This window comes from Erinaceus europaeus, chromosome 1, assembly GCF_950295315.1.
Source record: "Erinaceus europaeus chromosome 1, mEriEur2.1, whole genome shotgun sequence".
NCBI classification, from domain to species: Eukaryota; Metazoa; Chordata; class Mammalia; order Eulipotyphla; family Erinaceidae; genus Erinaceus; species Erinaceus europaeus.
Window position 1 is genome coordinate 125,271,984 of NC_080162.1, and position 6,000 is coordinate 125,277,983.

The 6,000-nt window shown below is 39.5% G+C and overlaps 1 protein-coding gene and 1 pseudogene across 2 annotated transcripts in view; both read left to right on the top strand.

Moving 5' to 3' along the window:
• The window catches only part of SAMD12 (sterile alpha motif domain containing 12), a 527,032-nt gene that overhangs the window by 450,466 nt on the left and 70,566 nt on the right, over positions 1 to 6,000 (top strand). The window lies entirely within an intron of this gene.
• LOC103107837 (small ribosomal subunit protein eS24-like) lies at positions 3,570 to 3,982 on the top strand (annotated as a pseudogene).

The window sequence follows — 6,000 nt, forward strand, 5'->3', positions numbered from 1 at the left end:
GTGGCAGATAAAGAGGAAGCTATAAACTTAAACTCTTTTTTGTTCTGCTGTACTTCTCTTTAAAATTCATATTGGGAATGGTATAGCAGATTCCAGTCCATAGGACAGATTTCACTTCGTTTTATTTCTTCCATTGCAAAGGTTTGCATTTTTTTCCCCATTGGGCAGGGGAAAAAATGATTAAGACTCTTAATGTTTGCCTGATTCTACTAGTAGGTAGAATCTCAGGTATCTCTAACAACTTGCTTATCTGGTTTGGTAGGTTATTCTGTCTGCTGTCACAAGGAATAATCCCCTTCACCTAAATAAATCAACTCTATAGGTGAATACTTACCTAAATGGTGTGCAAGGTGAGGGGAAGATAGTTCTTTTTCCAAAGGGGCTCTGTAATTTAAAAAAAAATTACTCTGAACTCAATGAGAAAATGACTTTTGACTTGCTTCCTTTTCTTAAACTCCTAACTGGTCTTAGCAGTCCCCATGGGTGATGGATTTTCAGATAGTGATTCTAGATAGCCAGACCCTTGAGAAAGGAGTTCAGCACTGTCCAGTAGCAAAATTGCCCTCAGACACCAGCCCACAATCCATGCTAATCCCTAACTGTCCTTCCAACTAAACCAACCCCGGGATGCTACAACTTGTACTTGTAGATTTCATCAGGTTTTTTTCACAGTGAGTTCTGCTAAAGAAATTCAGATCATCTTGCCTGGGAAGAGTCACAAAAATAACCAGGCCTTGAAAAAAATTCAAGAAAGTCTTAGAACATGTAACCATTTACTATTACTTTCAAATAGACATTAGTGTGAAAAGATCTCTGTGGTTTTCAGTTTCTACAGTCTCCATATTTCAGATAGGTCTGTAGTTAATTGGGCAAGGTTAATGGTTCTTTTATTTATGGTGACTTTTATCCATCTTTCTGGTAGAAGGTGCCTAATTATATCTTGGACGGCTATAGGTGAAAGAGTTGTTTCTCCAGCAGTTAGTCTTCCCAGAGCAGGACAAGAATTATATGGAGGCTCTTTAGAACATAGTGGGGGCATAGCTTTGTTTTGCCAGTATTCATAATAGAAACCAGAAGTCAATAATTCCGGCTGTCTTTTCTAGTCAAATGATTACACAGGACCTGTGGCAATTTTTTGAGTCCAGTACATCTGTTATGAGCAAATAGGAGAATATATATGAGATAAATGATGCTTAGGCTGGGCTCTGGGTTACTAGGCTGTTTGGAAATAAGAGCTGGGTCTAGGACTTTGTCAGAAATGGAACCTGGTATTGGAGAAGCAATTACAGAAGCCAGACCTCTGACCTTCTGCACCCCATAAAGATCTTTGGTCCATAATCCCAGAGGGATAAAGAGTAGGGAAGCTTCCAGTGGAGGGCATGGGATATGGCACTCTGGTGATGGGAATTGTATTAATTGTACCCTCTTATCCCACAGTCTGGTCAATCATTATTAAATCACTAGTAATAAAAAAAAATCTTAAAAAAATCATCACAAACCAGAACTTGGATTGTAGTTGGTATATTGCACCAAAGTAAAAGAATCTAGGGTGGGGTGAGGATTCAGGTCCTAGAACACGACGGCAGAGGAAGACATAGAGTGGGTTGAATTGCTATGTGGAAAACTGAGAAATGTTACAGATGTACAAACTACTATATTTTACTGTTAACTGTAAACCATTAATCCCCCCAATAAAGAAAATAAATGAGACCTGGTACTGTCAAGTTCCTAACTTGAGTTCTTGCTAAAATCCAAAATATTCTGAATAACACATGGAACAAAAAGTTCTGGGACTAAAGGAACCTTTGTACAGATGAACTAAATAAAGGAAGTCTAGCTGCACATTTTGTGTACTTATATATATTTTGAGTACTTGCTAGATGCTAGCCATCTCCAAATATGTGATTTAAGAGAATGTTTACAAATCTTAGGAATATGAATTATTACCAAGATGGGGACATATATTTTTCATCCTCATTCAGCTTATGGCTTTGGGCTAAAACTTGATTTCTCCAGGACTTTATTTCAGAGTGGCTGACTTAAAATTGGAAAATGTGTGGGGTATTTTTGTTGTTGTTGTTGTTATCCTTTGTGTAGTTCTCCATATATTTCATGAGCAAAACTGATTTTTTTCCCTTTATTTCTCTATATTATTTGGCAGGGCAAAGAGAAATTAAAGGGAGAGGTGAAGTAGAAAGGCAAAGAGAAAAAAAGACACTTGTCCCACATTTTCACTGCTCATGAAGCTTCCTCCCTGCAGGTAGGGACTGGCAGCTTGAACCTGGATCCTTGTGCATGGAAATGTGTGCACTCAAAGGGTGTGCTTTTGCTGACCCTGACATTATTATTTTATTTAATCTATCCAGGGAAACTAAACACCAGGAATAATACTGTTTTGATGATAAAGTATCTTCTCATAGAAAATATGAAAAAAATAAAAACAACTCATTTATTATCTAACTACATTTGTTATAAAGAATAAGCTCTGTTGGGAGTATGGATCAACGTACCAATAACCAAGTCCAGGGGAAAAGCAATTACAGAAGCCAAGACCCCTACCTTCTGCACCCCATAAAGATCTTTGGTCCATACTCCCACTGGGGGAAAAGTGATAGGAGGAAGAAGAAGAAGGCTCTGAACTCCAGCTCCATCAGGGACCAGAGAGAAAGGATGAAAAAAAGAAATTTGGATGCATAATAGGATTATGTGTGGCTTGGAAGAGGAGAAAGGACTGGACCTGGAAGAAAAAGGGGGCAATTATGTACAAGTGTCGAGAGATATTTGTAGAGGTGATGGTTAACCCATGTCTCCCACCTTGGGGGAACTGATCTGGTTTTCAGTAGAGGGATTGGGGATTCAGAACTCTGGTGGTAGGAATGATGTGGAATTATACCCCTGTTGACATGTGATTTTGTAAATCAATATTGAATCACTAATAAAAATAAGAAGAAGAATAAAAAAGAATAAGCTCTACATGTAATCGTAAAATATGTATATGTGTGTGTATGTGTGTGTGTGTGTGTGTATCCTATAGCTGCTATATACCAGGACAAATACAAAAAGATTAACAGTAGCTACCTCCAGAAGAAAGAGATGATGTTAATTTTATTTATTTATTTTTCTTTTTTGGCAAATATAATTTTTGTCTATATAAGGATAGACAACAAACCAAGTTTCTTAGGAAGATAAGGAATGGGTGGCCAGGAAGACAGTTAAGTTATATAATAAGCTTGCTTTGTTGTGGGATGACCCAGGCTCAAGCCTGGACCCTTCCACACTTGTAGACCCTTCCACACTTGTAGAAACTTTGGTACTATGCTGCTTCTCAATCTCTCTCTCTCTCTCTCTCTCTCTCTCTCTCTCCAAATATACTTGTAGTGGCAAAGTCCCAATAATAACAAAAAGAGATAGAAAGAAAAGGAAAAATCCTTTGCCGCATCATGGATGGAGCTAAAATAAATCATGTTAGTGAGATAAGCCAGGAAGAGAATGACACATACTAGATTAACTCACTTATAGGTAGAATTTAATAAATAATGACAGGTCTTTTACCTCCTTGCCTGCCTGAAGCTCCTTCGCCATCATGAATGACACGGTCACTACCTGCTCCAGGAAGTTCATGACCAACTGATTACTTCAGTGGAAAGCAAATGGTCATCGACTGTCTTCTCCCCAAAAAGGCAACTGTACCTAAAACAGAAATCTGGGAAATATTAGCTAAAATATACAAGACTACCCCAGATGTCATCTTTGTGTTTGGATTCAGGACTCATTTTGGTGGTAAAAGACAACTGTCTTTGGAATGATTTATGAGTCCTTGGATTATGCAAAGAAAAATGAACCCAAACATAGACTTGCAAAGCCTGGCCTGTATGAGAAGAAAAAGACCTCAAGAAAACAGCAGAAGGAACACAAGAACAGAATGAAGACAGTCAAGGGGACTGCAAAGGCCAATGTCAGTGCTGGCAAAAAGAAAGATTAAATATTCTGCAGTGACTTTCTGTGGTTCTTGTCCAGATTTTTCATCAAGACTAATAAATTTTAGTAAATTGAAAAAAAGAGGGGGTTGGGCAGTAGCACAATGGGTTAAGCAGGTCTGCAGGTGTCTTTCCTCTCTGTCTTCCCCTCATCTCTCCATTTCTTTCTGTCCTATCCAACAACAATGACATCAGTAACAACAACAATAATAATTACCACAACAACATTAAACAACAAGGACAACAAAAGAGGAAAAAATAGCCTCCAGGAGCAGTGGATTTGTGGTGCAGGCACGGAGCCCCAGCAATAACCCTGGAAGCAAAAAAGAAAAAGGGAAAAAAAAAACATAAATAATTACAGGGGGTTGGATGGTGATGCACCTGGTTAAGCACACATGTTACAATGCACAAGAACCCAGCTTGAGCCCCTGGTCCCTACTTACAAAGGGAAAGCTTTTGAGTGGTGAAGCAGTGCTGCAGGTGTCTCAGTCTTCCTCTCTATCTCCCCCTTCCCTCTCCATTTCTGTTTCCATCCAGTAAATACAGGTAATAAGAAGAGAGAGATGGTGTATTGCACCAAAGTAAAAGACTCTGGGGTGAGTGGGGCAGGGAGAATACAGGTCCAAAAAAGATGACAGAGGACCTAGTGGGGGTTGTACTGTTACATGGAAAAGGGAAATGGTATGCATATACAAACTATTGTATTTACTGTCAAATTTATAACATTAATTCCCCAATAAATAAATAAGAGAGAGAAAGAAGGAAAGAATGACAGAGATTGGGCAGTGGCACACCTGGTTGTTACAGTGTGCAAGGGCCTGAGTTTAGGCCCCCAGTCCTCAATGTAGGGGGAAAGATTCTCAAGGGGAGAAGTGATGCTGCAGGTCTCTCTCCCTCTCTATTTCCTTCTTCCTTCTTGATTTCTCCATCTCTATCCACTGAATAATGAATAAGGACAGAAAGATAAAACATGGGGTAAAATTTGGACTGAGTGTAGTGTATTGCAGCAAAACTAAGGTCTCTGGAGGAGGAGAAGGGAGGGAATGGAGAGGGTATTGGGATTGTGGTGCACGTTTGTGGAAAAGGACCTAAGTTGAGGGTGAAACTATTTTGCAGACATCTGTGACAGAGATGAGAAATGATACCTCTGTATCATACAGTTGCCAACAACAAATGTGTTGGCAGCTGTACTGTAAACTATTACCACACCCACCCCCAATAAAATCATCTGGGGAAAAAAAATTAGGCACGAAGCACACCCCTGTCCCATTTTGGTTCAAGGATACTTTGCTTTCCAGCCTGCAGTCAGCTCTCCCACATCTGTATTGACTTCATCACAGTGATGCAGCTTAAGCAACTGATTTGGAGTTGATTCTGTAAACCAGGTAAATTCTGTGCAAGTATTGAGATTCTAAACACACCAATTCAACAATAATGAAGCTTGCCATGATAATTAGGATTGAGGGTGAATTGGGGGAAGAAATACAAGAAGCTAAAAGAAAGCACAGAAATAAGACCCTCAAGTAGGAAACATCAGTTTTGGGGCAGAGAAGAGTAATAAGTACAAGGAAAACTAACAACAAAATTTTCAGTAATGTCTTCTAGGATCAATCAAGAGTGGGAGAAAAAACAAATCACAGAGCACAGGAGGGGCCATTGAAAGATGGACTCTCATGGGCTAAGGAGACTCAGCAAAGACAAAGCTCAAGCTGTGTGACAGTGGCTCAAGTACAGCACTGCCATTCAGTGGGCACTGAAGTGTTGGAATGGTTCATCATGTGATGCAATCAAATAGGAAGCAGAGGAACTCTTGTGACTTGTTTGTCATGGGAAGAAATGGACTGGAAGTTGTGTGGGAGGAAGGAACAAAGCCCCAGGATAGAGGGAAAAGAAACTATTTAAATATGTGTTATTGATTATAGTCTCTAAAGAGCTTGGTGTGGCAAGACAGATGATGACAGAGGGAGTATTACTTAAATCCCTTCCAGCATAGCTCAGTGTCTCTTTCCATGAGGCATGAATC